Source organism: Lithobates pipiens, unplaced genomic scaffold (assembly GCF_037356315.1).
Source record: "Lithobates pipiens isolate NorthernLeopardFrog02 unplaced genomic scaffold, aLitPip1_a1.2 Scaffold_16, whole genome shotgun sequence".
Lineage (NCBI taxonomy): Eukaryota > Metazoa > Chordata > Amphibia > Anura > Ranidae > Lithobates > Lithobates pipiens.
Genome location: NW_027507748.1, coordinates 256383237 through 256397305, shown reverse-complemented (window position 1 = coordinate 256397305; position 14069 = coordinate 256383237). Strand labels below are relative to the sequence as shown.

The window sequence follows — 14069 nt, the reverse complement described above, 5'->3', positions numbered from 1 at the left end:
TCCATGGCCTCTTCCTGTGCTTTGTCCTCAGAACCAGCAGTGCTTCGTAGGCATTCAAGGGGCTACGCAAGTACGCAGGCAAAAAGATGCCATGCCGTGCTTGCGCTGGTGTGCTTGGGGGACAGGAGCCACACTGGGGGAGATATTCTGTCAGCTCTGGCAGGGGCTGCCTGAGAGGTGGTTGATGCCATGCCAGCTTAAGCCAGGAATGGGGGTTTGCGACAATGGCACCAACCTCCTCTCTGCCCTCTGACAGGGACAACTTACCCATGTGCCCTGTGTGGCTCACGTGCTTAACTTGGTGGTGCAGCGGTTCTTGGGCAGGTACCCGGGCTTACAGGATGTCCTGAGGCAGGCCAGAAAAGTCTGTGTTCATTTCCACTGGTCATATAATGCCAGTGCTTGGGTGGCTGTGCTCCGAAAGGAGTTGAACCTGCCCAAGAAACGCCTTATCTGTGACATGCCCACCAGGTGGAACTCAACGTTGGCCATGCTGCAGTGGCTGCACACGCAGCAGAGGGCCATTAATCAGTACCTGTGCGACTACGGCACTAGGACAGGGTCAGGGGAACTCGGTTTTTTTCCCCACGCCAGTGGGCCATGATCGGGGATGCATACACAGTCCTGTCACCATTTGAGGCAAAACAGAGGCAGGAAGAGGAGGACTTCTTTGCCTCTCAAGGCCCACTTTATCCAGACAGTGTTCCTGCTGTTCCGCCGATCACACAGGAAGAGGAGGAGGAGGAGGATTGTGTCAGCATGGAGGTGGAGCCTGGCACTCAGCATCAGCAGCAGCAATCTTTTAGGGATGATTTACTGGCCAGAGCTTACACATTATGAAATTGAGCTACTGGCCTGTCCTGCATCCAGCGTTCTTTCAGAACGCACATTCAGTGCTGCTGGTGGCTTTGCAACCGATCACAGGGTGCGCCTGTCCACCAACTCAGGCCGCGTACACACGCGGGGACTGTTCGCTGAAACTTTGTTCGTCAAACAGTTGCCGCAACAGTCCGCTCAAAATTTGCATGAGCGGACTTGCCCACACACGAGCGGACTGTTTCAGCGAACTGTTTGCCAAACAGTTCGATCAACTTTTGAAATGAACGGACTCGCCCACGTAAGGCGGAGGCAAGTCCGCCCATTTCGAGCGCGTGTACAGGTAGGCGGGGCCCGCGAAGGAGACGTCGCGGGCACCGCCGCCTGGAATGGACTTAAAGGGACACCCAACGCCGAAAAAAATCGCCGTGGGGGTTCCCCCAAAGTCCACAACAGACCCTTGTCCGAGCACGCTACCCGGCCGGCCAGGAAAGGGGGGGCGAGCGAGCGCGCCCCCCCCCGAGCCGTACCAGGCCGCGTGCCCTCAACATGGGGGGTGCCTTGGGGAAAGGGGGGGCCGCGCGGCCCCCCCACCCCAAAGCACCTTGTCCCCATGTTGATGAGGACAAGGGCCTCTTCCCGACAACCCTGGCCGTTGGTTGTCGGGGTCTGCGGGCGGGGGGCTTATCGGAATCCGGGAGCCCCCTTTAAGAAGGGGGCCCCCGGATACCGGCCCCCCACCCTATGTGAATGAGTATGGGGTACAATGTACCCCTACCCATTCACCTGTAAAATAAAAGTACCCAAAAAAAAAACACAACACACGAGAAAAAATATTTTATTGCACAGCTCCGGGGGTCTTCCGTCTTCGGGGGTCTTCTCGCCGGACTCCTCCGCTATCTTCGTGTAGCTCTTTTGCTAGCGGAGGAGTCCGGCTTTCTTCCTCCCCGCCGCCGGCCTCTTCTCCCGACTTCGGGGGTCTTGTCCCCCTCTTCGGTTCTTCTGCCGGGCCACCGCGCCTTCTTGTAGCTCTTTTGCAGACGGTGGCCCGGTCTTCTGTCGCCGCCGCCTTCCGTTCTTCTGCCGGGCCACCGCGCCTTCTTATAGCTCTTTTGCAGGCGGTGGCCCGGTCTTCTGTCGCCGCTGTCGCCGTCGCCGCCTTCCGTTCTTCTTCTTCTTCTTGTTCTTCTTCTTCTTCTCCAGGAGATGTTGACACGACGCTCTCTCCGGCCGGAATGCCAGAGCCGCCCTGCGCTGCCACTTATATAGTGACAATGGGGCGGTGTCACATGGTATATGTCACATGGGTTGGTCACATGGGTTGATGTCACATGGTGACCCCGCCCCCTTACGATGTCATAGTCCCCATGTGACATCAACCCATGTGACCAACCCATGTGACATATACCATGTGACACCGCCCCATTGTCACTATATAAGTGGCAGCGCAGGGCGGCTCTGGCATTCCGGCCGGAGAGAGCGTCGTGTCAACATCTCCTGGAGAAGAAGAAGAACAACAAGAAGAAGAAGAAGAACGGAAGGCGGCGACGGCGACAGCGGCGACAGAAGACCGGGCCACCGCCTGCAAAAGAGCTATAAGAAGGCGCGGTGGCCCGGCAGAAGAACGGAAGGCGGCGGCGACAGAAGACCGGGCCACCGCCTGCAAAAGAGCTACAAGAAGGCGCGGTGGCCCGGCAGAAGAACCGAAGAGGGGGACAAGACCCCCGAAGTCGGGAGAAGAGGCCGGCGGCGGGGAGGAAGAAAGCCGGACTCCTCCGCTAGCAAAAGAGCTACACGAAGATAGCGGAGGAGTCCGGCGAGAAGACCCCCGAAGACGGAAGACCCCCGGAGCTGTGCAATAAAATATTTTTTCTCGTGTGTTGTGTTTTTTTTTTGGGTACTTTTATTTTACAGGTGAATGGGTAGGGGTACATTGTACCCCATACTCATTCACATAGGGTGGGGGGCCGGTATCCGGGGGCCCCCTTCTTAAAGGGGGCTCCCGGATTCCGATAAGCCCCCCGCCCGCAGACCCCGACAACCAACGGCCAGGGTTGTCGGGAAGAGGCCCTTGTCCTCATCAACATGGGGACAAGGTGCTTTGGGGTGGGGGGGCCGCGCGGCCCCCCCTTCCCCAAGGCACCCCCCATGTTGAGGGCACGCGGCCTGGTACGGCTCAGGAGGGGGGGCGCGCTCGCTCGCCCCCCTTTCCTGGCCGGCCGGGTAGCATGCTCAGACAAGGGTCTGTTGTGGACTTTGGGGGGACCCCCACGCCGATTTTTTTCGGCGTTGGGGTTCCCCTTTAAGTCCATTCCAGGCGGCGGAGCCCGCGTCGTCTCCGTCGCGGGCCCCGCCTACCTTTACACGCGCTCGAAATGAGCAGACTTTCCTCCGAGCGGGAACAGTTTGCTCATTTCGAAAGTAGCCTACACACGGGCGGACTGTTCGCTCAAACAAAGTTTCAGCGGACAGTTTTTCGGAATTTCCGAAAGACTTTGTCCGTCAAACTGTCCGCTGAAACTGTCCGCTGAAAGCCCACACACGGGCGGACTGTCCGCTGAAACACTGTTCAGCGGACAAAGTTGGGCGAACAGTCCGCCCGTGTGTACGCGGCCTCAGTTAATCGACTGACCTTCATAAGATGAATCAATCTTGGATCATCACCAGATACCAAGCACCTGAAGCTAATGTAACCGAATATTTTTTTTTTTAAATGTCAAATCCCTTCAAGACTGCCTATGCTGATGCTGAGTGACTGTCCTGTTATGTTGACTGACTATCCTCTTCCTCCTCAATTATCCTGCTGATATCTTGGAAGAACATTTTTGTTTCTGGGTGCTGCCACCAGTGTCTAAGGCCCAATTTTTCAGCCCCTGATTAACATGGGCATGTAATTACAATTTTTGATGCAATACTTTGCAGCAGGGCTCATTCCTGTACTCCAACTAGAGAATCTGGGAGAGGTTGCAGTGTCATGTCACCAGCACCAGTGCCTAAGGCCCAATTTTTCAGCCCCTGTTTAATAGGGGCATGTAATTACAATTTTTGATGCAATATTTTGCAGGAGGGTTCGTTGCTGCGCTCAACTACAATATTTGTGAGTGGTTGCAGTGTCGTGGCACCAGCACCAGTGCCCAAGGCCAAATTTTTCAGCCCCTGTTTAACAGGGGCATGTAATTACAATTTTTGATGCAATACTTTGCAGCAGGATTCATTCCTGCTCTCCAACTAGAGTTTCTGTGAGGTGTTGCAGTGTTGTGGCACCAGTGCCTAAGGCCCAATTTTTCAGCCCCCGTTTAACAGGTGCATGTAATTACAATTCTTTATATAATATTTCACAGCAGGGCCCGTTCCAGCGCCCACCGAGAGTAACTGTGAGGACTTACAGTGTTGTGGTACCAGCACCACCACCACAACCACCAAAGGCCCAATTTTTCTACCACTGTTCAACAATGGCATGTAATTACAATTCTTGATATAATAGTTCACAGCAGGGCATTCCCGTGCCCACCAAGAGTCATTTTGAGGGCTTACAGTGTTGTGGCAACACCAACACCTTAGGCCCAAATTTCTGCAGTGAATATAGGGCAGGCCCCTACTTTCAAACATCCAACTTACAAACGTCTCCTACTTGCAAACGGAAGGAGACAACAGGAAGTGAGGTGAAAAAAGATGCAAGGCAAAAAAAATTATACAGGGATGATAACCCTTCCCTAGTTTTCCAAAAATCTTAAAAATAGATTTTTTGACTAAAGCTACACTTAAATAATGTACCACTTCAAAATTACAAACAGATTCCACTTAACACAACAAACCTACACAGTTCCTGTCTTGTTTGCACCGCCTGAGTATATAGGGCCTGGGGGCCCCACGCCTTTACTTTTTTTTTATTTGGGTACGGGGTTCCCCTTAATATGTGTACAAGACGCAAAGGGGCTGGTAATGGGCGGGATCCAGACATTACATTAAAACCACAAGCAGTTTTAAATTACTTTTTTTCTGTTAGAAATGTCATTTTATGCAGGGACTATTCTAAACACGGGAAACACGTGCCACTTCACAGGCATACCATAGACACCCCCCAGGCATGATATTTAAAGGAATATTAGATTTTTTTTTTCACTTTAGACGTTATTAAAATCAGTGCTCCCGAAAAAACTTCAGTTTTAAAAAAAATATTTGCATTGATACATGTCCCCTGCGGCAGGCTCTGGGTCCCCAAACCCTTTTTAGGACAATAACTTGCATATTAGCCTGTAAAATTAGCCCTTTTGATTTCAAACGTTCAAGTCCCATAGACTTTAATGGGGTTCTAAAGTTCATACAAATTTTCGGTCCGTTCTAAGGTTCTGGTGCGAACCTGTATCGTCTTCTTTAAGAAGCTCCTCTATTCCCCACTCATTACCTGTATTCATGGCACCTGTTTGAACTTGTTATCAGTATAAAAGACACCTGTCCACAACCTCAAACGGTCACACTCCAAACTCCACTATGGTGAAGATCAAAGAGCTGTTGAAGGAAGCCAGAAATAAAATTGTAGACCTGCACCAGGCTGGGAAGACTGAATCTGCAATAGGCAAGCAGCTTGGTGTGAATAAATCAACTGTAAGAGCAATAATTAGAAAATGGAAGACATAAAAGACCACTGATAATCTCCCTCGATCTGGGGCTCCACACAAGAGCTCACTCCATGGGGTAAAAATGATCACAGGAACGGTGAGCAAAAATCCCAGAACCACAAGGGGGGACCTAGTGAATGACCTGCAGAGAGCTGAGACCAACGCAACAAAGGCTACCATCAGTAACGCACTATGTTGCCAGGGACACAGATCCTGCAGTGCCAGATATGTCCCCCTGCTTAAGCCAGTACATGTCTGGGCCCGTCTGAGGTTTGCTAGAGAGCATTTGGATGATCCAGAAGAGGATTAGGAGAATGTCATATGGTCAGATGAAACCAAAGTAGAACTGTTTGGTAGAAACACAACTCGCTGTGTTTGGAGGAGAGAGAATGCTGAGTTGCAACCAAAGAACGCCATACCTACTGTGAAGCATGGGGGTGGCAACATCATGCTTTGGGGCTGTTTGTCTGCAAAGGGAACAGGACGACTGATCCGTGTACATGAAAGAATGAATGGGGCCATAGATCGTGAGATTTTGAGTGCAAACCGCCTCCCATCAGCAAGGGAATTGAAGATTAAACGTGGCTGGGTCTTTCAGCATGACAGTGATCCCAAACACACCACCTGGACAATGGAGTGGCTTTGTAAGAAGCATTTCAGGGTCCTGGAGTGGCCTAGCCACAGGGGCAGACTGACCATTCACCCGCTCGGGCACTGCCTGAGGGCCCCGGGCCACTAGGGGTCCCCATCAGGGTTGCCAGCCTCAGTAAAACCAAGGACAGTATGTAAAAATCTGTGTTTTTTGAAATGTCCCTTATCAACATCCTTTTGGTCTAAAAATACCAAGATTATAGCTGTCCCACCTCTCCAGTACCTTCTCAGCCAATAGAAACATTTCTGTGTATACTGTGTGCACATGTATGTGTTATACAATCGTATAATGTGTGTGTGTATACTGTGTGGCGCCATAATCTCTGATTGCCTGGGGGCCCCATAATCTCCTATTGCCCGGGGGCCCCATGAGTTGTCAGTCCTCCCCTGCCTAGCCAGTCTCCAGATCTTAACCCCATAGAAAACCTTTGGAGGGAGTAGAAAGTCCATGTTGTCTAGCGACAGCCCCAAAACATCAATGCTCTAGAGATCTGCATGGAGGAATGGGCCAACATACCAGCAACAGTGTGTGACAACCTTGTGAAGACTTACAGAAAACGTTTGGCCTCTGTCATTGCCAACAAAGGATATTTAACAAAGTATTGAGATGAACTTTTGATATTGACCAAATACTTATTTTCCACCATAATTTGCAAATAAATTCTTTCAAAAATTAGACAAATATATTCATAGTAAAAAGGTCAAGTCTGAGCATGTAGGCCCTTTACAAAATAATCTAGAGTGGGTGACTGGGGACAAAGAGAAGGCTAATTTATTAAATACTTTCTTCAGCTCTGTGTACACAAAAGAGCATGGGGGAGCTCATGTCCATAATGGGGGTGATAGTGACACAGCCCCAAATGATCCACAATGGCTCAATAGTGATATGGTCGAGAAATATTTAGACAGAATAAAGGTGGATAAAGCACCTGGCCCTGATGGCATCCACCCACGGATCCTAAAAGAATTGAGCTCTGTAATTTCAGAGCCATTGTATCTAATTTTTAGGGACTCATTAATGACGGGAATAGTCCCACTGGATTGGCGCAGGGCGAATGTGGTGCCTATATTTAAAAAGGGATCAAAGTCTTTACCAAGTAACTATAGACCTGTTAGCTTAACTTCTATAGCTGGGAAGATACTGGAGCGTTTAATAAAAGATCACATCGAGTTCTTGCTGAATAAAAACACTTTAAGCAACAGACAACATGGATTCATGAAAGACAGAAGTTGTCAGACAAATCTGATTTCTTTTTATGAGGATGTAAGTAAAACCTTGGACAGAGGGGTGGCGGTGGACGTGGTATACTTGGATTTTGCAAAAGCGTTCGATACAGTTCCCCACACACGGCTCATGTGTAAGGTAAAGTCTACAGGTTTGGAAATATCAGTTTGTAAATGGATAGAAAATTGTCTAAAATACAGAATTCAGAGAGTAGTGATTAATGATTCGTACTCTGAATGGTCTAAGGTTATCAGTGGTGTACCCCAAGGTTCAGTGCTGGGACCCTTACCTTTTAACATCTTTATAAATGATATCGGGTCTGGGATCAAAAGTAACATTTCTGTCTTTGCAGATGACACCAAGATATGCAGTGGAATAACCTCCTTACAGCATGTCTCCAATTTACAAGCCGACCTCAATACACTGTCTAATTGGGCGACTGTGTGGCAGATGAGGTTTAATGTTGATAAATGTAAAGTTATGCACTTGGGGGCTAAGAATATGCATGCATCATACATGCTAGGGGGAGTACAACTGGGGGGATCCATAGTGGAGAAGGATCTGGGGGTTTTGGTAGATCATAAGCTCAATAATAGCATGCAATGCCAAGCTGCTGTTTCCAAAGCAAGCAAAGTCCTTTCTTGTATTAAGAGAGGTATGGACTCCAGAGAGAGAGATATCATTTTGCCTCTGTTCAAATCATTAGTAAGACCTCATCTGGAATATGCAGTTCAGTTTTGGGCACCAGTTCTCAAAAAGGATATCGGGGAACTGGAGAAAGTGCAGAGAAGGGCAACCAAACTGATAAGAGGCATGAAGGAACTCAGCTATGAGGAAAGATTAGAGGAACTGAATTTATTCACTCTTGAGAAGAGGAGAATAAGGGGGGATATGATCAACATGTTCAAATATATTAGGGGTCCATATAGTGAACTTGGTGTTGAGTTGTTCTCTGTACGGTCAACCCAGAGGACAAGGGGGCACTCTTTACGTCTAGAGGAAAAGAGATTTCATCTTCAAGTACGGAAAGGTTTCTTCACAGTTAGAGCTGTGAAAATGTGGAATAGACTCCCGCCAGAGGTGGTTCTGGCCAGCTCAGTAGATTGCTTTAAGAAAGGCCTGGATACTTTCCTGAATGTACATAATATAACTGGGTACTAACATAGGTAAAGTTGATCCAGGGAAAATCCCATTGCCTCTTGGGGGATCAGGAAGGAATTTTTTTCCCCTGCTGTAGCAAATTGAGCATGCTCTGCTGGGGTTTTTTTTCGCCTTCCTCTGGATCAATTGTGGGCATAAAATTGGGTATTTGGATTGTACGATTATTTTATTTTATTTATTTGTTTTTAAGGTTGAACTGGATGGACTTGTGTCTTTTTTCAACCTGACTAACTATGTAACTATGTAACTATGTAATGTGATTGTCTGGATTTGTTTCCACATTTTGTCTGTCATAGTTGAGGTATACCTATGATGACAATTACAGGCCTCTCTCATCTTTTTAGAGAACTTGCACAATTGGTGGCTGACTAAATACTTTTTTGCCCCACTGTACATGTGTGAACACAAGGGGCAGAGGTGCTTTTATATTTTTTTTAAAAAATTTGTATTTCTTTTATTTACATTTTTTTACACTTATTTTTTTTAAATTTAACTTTATTGCTATCACAAAGGGGTGAATATGCTCCCTTGTGATAGTGTTGAGCATTTACAAGTACTTTGTTTGTAAACATCATACCTAACATTAAGGCCTCTTTCACACGGGGCGGATCAGTAATGATCCGCCCCGTGATGATCCGCTCGCTCAGCGGGGAACGCTCCGTTGTCCCCGCTGAGCCGGCTGCGGACAGGGCGGTCCCCGCACACTGTGCAGGGACCGCCCTGTCAGCTCTCCGCTCTCCTCTATGGGGATCGGACGAGCACGGACTGTGTGTCCGTGTTCATCCGATCCGCTCTGCAGACGGACAGAAAAATAGGATTTTCCTCCGTCTGCCAAATCGGACAATTGCGGAGGCGGACAATAGCGGGTGTCTGCGGATGCTCATCCGCAGACACCCGCTATCCCATAGGGATGAATGTATGGCCCGTACTTCATCCGCAAACGGATGGATGAAATACGGACATACCATCCGCATGTGTGAAAGGGGCCTAAGAGGCAGAAAATGACAGCTCTGAAACTGAAAAAGATGAAATCCTCATCTCTTCCAGAATCAATCATCACAGAGGAGATGGGGGGGGGTTATGTTCTTCTATCTCCTCTGTGGACAGCCAACCTGACTGCTTATCATAGTCCTTGGCTCCCAGATGGAATGTGAGAGCCCGGGAACAGTGGTAGGTGGGAAGGCAGTGGCGTAACTAGAACCTTCAGGGCCTCGTGCAAGAAATCGGACTCTCTGACCCCCTGATGGGGCCCTTCCCTCCAAGCGTTGTGGTTGACACACCAAGGCCCGGTCCCAAGTGTGGCGTTTATGACCCTGGTAGTTCTGCTACTGGCGTCTGTTTTTTTTTATTTTATTTTTCTAACATTTTTTTTTAGTTTTTTTTACAATATATTTTTTTTAAAATATTTTTTTACCATTTTTTTAGTCCCGCTGAGGGGCTTTGGTGAGCTTGAGAAAGAGAATGAGAACACAGCCTCAGCTGCACAGAATGAATGAATAGGAATAGCTCTGTATAGACCTGCCCCTTCATTTGCAAACTGAAGCATAGCAAATACAATTTACTATGTTTTGGTTATGAATGGACTGAGTCCATGATCAGTATGGATCACTAACCTTCCATTAAGAAAAGGCTTCATCCTGACAGATATCCTGCAGCAGCCGGCACGAGAGGGGAGGGGAGAACTCTGCAGAGCTGTGGAGACAAGTGGAGAGGCCAGGAGAGAGAACGGGGAGGGCCAGGAAAAAGTACAGGGGGGCTGGAGAGCACACATGGGGGCTGCAGGCAGCAGAAAGAAGCTGCATAGGAGAAGCGGTGGGGACAGCTACATATAGAGAGCTGATCTTTCAATTTCCCCCACTTCTCCTCTCCCTCCCACAGGCTTTCAGCAGCTACAGGAGGAAAATGGAGAGATCAGTTTCTCTGTATCAGTGTTTTTACCAGTCAAGGCACAACACATTGCCTCTTCACTGCCTGTCAAATCCTTCTGAAAAGTTATCTGAGCCTGCATCGCTTTTCAGAGGTATGGTATTTTCTTGTTGGTATTATGAACCCGCCCTAAAAAAAAGTTTTGATCGTAAAGAAAAAGGGGGTCAGAATTAAAACACGCATGTAAACACACATGTACGCACATACACATATAAATAAACACACACACACACATGCACACATATAAACATCCAGACACATATAAAACACACACACACACATATAAACATACACACATGCACACGCCTAAAAGCATGTTAATTAACTAGTTCCTGACCGCCGGCCGTCCAATGACGGCCAGGCGGCGCACCTATTGTGGCGGGAGGCCGTCATATGATGGCCTCCCATTTAAACAGGGAATGCGCGCGATCGTGCGCGCGCACCCCTGTTTCTTCGGTGGCGGCGTGTCACGGAGACACCGCTCGCCACTGAAGGGGGTGAACAGCCATTGGTTATGGCTGTTTACCACGTGATCGGCCGTGATGAAGTCACGGCCGATCACAGATGGTCACACCCCGACTGTGTACGGCGCATGCGCGCGATCACGTCGGTGGCGGCGTGTTCCCCGGGAACACTGCTCGCCACCGATGCTGGTAAACAGCCATTGGCCGGCTGTTTACCCACGTGATCGGCTGTGATCCTTTCACAGCCGATCACTAAAATGTAAACAAACTGCGGTAACGAGATGTTACCGGGTTCTCCTCCTCACACACCGATCGTGTGTGAGGAGGAGATTGCGGTAACATCTCGTTAACGCCTACAGTACACATCAAGCACCCTGATTGCCCCCCCCCCCCAATAAAGAGGACCTGTCACCACCCCTCATAGTACCTGTCAATCACAGTCCATCAGAGTACCTGTCACAGTCCATCAGAGTATTTGAGTACCTGTCACAGCCCATCAGAGTACCCGAGTACCTGTCACAGCCCATCAGAGTACCTGTCAGCCCATCAGAGTACCAGAGTACCTGTCCCAGTCCATCTGAGTACCCAAGTACCTGTCACGGCCCATCAGAGTACCCGAGTACCTGTCACAGCCCATCAGAGTACCCGAGTACATGTCACGGCCCATCAGAGTACCCGAGTACATGTCACGGCACATCAGAGTACCCGAGTACCTGTCACGGCACATCAGAGTACCCGAGTACCTGTCACGGTCCATCAGGGTACCCGAGTACCTGTCACGGTCCATCAGGGTACCCGAGTACCTGTCACGGTCCATCAGGGTACCCGAGTACCTGTCGCAGTCCATCAGGGTACTCGAGTACCTGTCACAGCCCATCAAAGTACCCGAGTAACTGTCACAGCCCATCAAAGTACCCGAGTACCTGTCACGGTTCATCCGAGTACCCGAGTAGCTGTCACAGCCCATCAAAGTACCCGAGTACCTGTCAAAACCCATCTGAGTACCCGAGTACCTGTCCCAGTCCATCTGAGTACCCGAGTACCTGTCCCAGTCCATCTGAGTACCCGAGTACCTGTCCCAGTCCATCTGAATACCAGAGTACCTGTACAGGTCCATCTGAGTACCCGAGTACCTGTCACAGTTCATCTGAGTACCCGAGTACCTATCACAGTTCATCTGAGTACCTGTCACAGTTCATCTGAGTACCCGAGTACCTGTCACAGTCCATATGAGTACCTGTCACTGCCCTTCAGAGTACCCAAATACCAGTCACCAAGCCATCAGAGTACCTGTCACCAGGCCATCAGAGTACCCGAGTACCTGTCACCAGGCCATCAGAGTACCCGAGTACCTGTCACCATGCCATCAGAGTACCCGAGTACCTGTCGCCAGGCCATCAGAATACCCGAGTACCTGTCACCAGGCCATCAGAGTACCCAAGTACCTGCCACCAGGCCATCAGAGTAACCGAGTACCTGTCACCAGGCCATCAGAGTACCAGAGTACCTATCTCCAGCCCATCAGAGTACCCGAGTACCTATTTGCAGCCCATGTCTCATAGAATATACGTTGGGGTGTTTGCTTTCCAAAATGTGGGTAATTTCACTGTCCTGGTGGTCCAGGACCTTCAAAAGTGTGATGGGTAGGAATGAAATGAGATGTGTCATTTATGCTCCTAGAACGCCTGAACGTACTACTTCAATGCTCGGCCTCTCTATGTAACCACGCTGTGTAAAAGTCCTACACATGTGGTATCCCTATACTCGGGAAGAGTAGCAGAATGTATTTTGGGGTGTCAGTTTTGCTATATACATGCTATGTGTTAGAAATATCTTATAAATTGACAATTTTGTGTAAAATAAAATGCGTTTTAATTTTTTTCCACATGTTCCAAAAACTTCTGGAAAAAAATTAACCGTTCAAAAGACTCATTATGCCTCACAGATTATACGTTAGGGTGTTTGCTTTCCAAAATGGGGTCATTTTATGGGAAATTCCATTGTCCTGGTACTCCAGGGCCTTCAAAAATGTAATAGGTGGTTGAGAAATGAGATGCGCCATTTTTGCTCGTAGAACGTCTGAAGGTACTACATCAATGTTGGTGCTCTGTATGTGGCCAGGCTGTGTAAAAGTCTCACACATGTGGTATCGCCGTACTCGGGAAGAGTAGCAGAATGTATTTTGGGGTGTAATTTGTTGTATGCATATGCTGTGTGTGAGAAATAACCTGATAATATGACAATTTTGTAAAAAAAAATAATAATAAAAAAAATCTTAATTTTGCAAAGAATTGTGGGAAAAAATGACAACTTAAAAAACCTCACCATGCTACTTACTTAATACCTTGAAATGTCTACTTTGTAAAAAGGGGTCATTTGGGGGGTATTTGTACTTTCCTGACTTGTTATGCCCCGTACACACGTTCCGATTATCGTAAGACCGATCGTTCACATTTTGTTGTATACAACTAAGATTGAATACAACAGTGCAAAATGTGTGTAAGACTTTTGTCGTACGATTCTGGAAAAATCTTCCGTCGTGCGTAGCTACGTATTTTAAATGATGTCAAAAACGTGTGACCTGTGTGTCCTTCTGGTTTATTTTCATGTTTCCGATCATGCGTGGTGTTTGTCTAATGACTTTTATCAGACGCATACTGTACTGACTACACGACTGTCGTACGATGGGCTGTCATCCGACCAAAGTTTTCCTGTTTGTTCCTTCGGATTTAGTTGGATGGACTGTCGTGATCGGCTGTCGAAAGCTGCGTACTAACGATCAGATTATCGAACGATCTGTCCGAAAGCGACTTTTGTGGTCCGATAATCGGAACGTGTGTACGGGGCATTAGTGTCTCAAGAAATGAGGTACACCTGATGTACTGAAGGCCTGATCAGATGTGATCAATTTTCAGCGACTGGCACCATAGTTTGTAGACTCTATAACTTTCACAAAGACCAAATAATATACACTAATGTGGGTTATTTTTACCAAAGATAGGTAACAGTATACATTTTGGCCAAAATTTATGAAGAAAAATTACTAATTAGCAAAAATTTATGACAGAAACAAAGAAAAAGGCATTTTTTTCACAAAATTTATGTTTTATTTTATTTATAGCACAAAAAATAAAAAACCCACTAGTGATTAAATACCACTAAAAGAAAGCTCTATTTGTGTGGAAAAAAGGACGCAAGTTTCATATG

The 14069-nt window shown here is 47.9% G+C and overlaps 1 protein-coding gene across 5 annotated transcripts in view; it reads right to left on the bottom strand.

The window, feature by feature from the left end:
* SLC26A9 (solute carrier family 26 member 9) overlaps positions 1 to 14069 on the bottom strand; it is a 753885-nt gene that overhangs the window by 101431 nt on the left and 638385 nt on the right. The window lies entirely within an intron of this gene.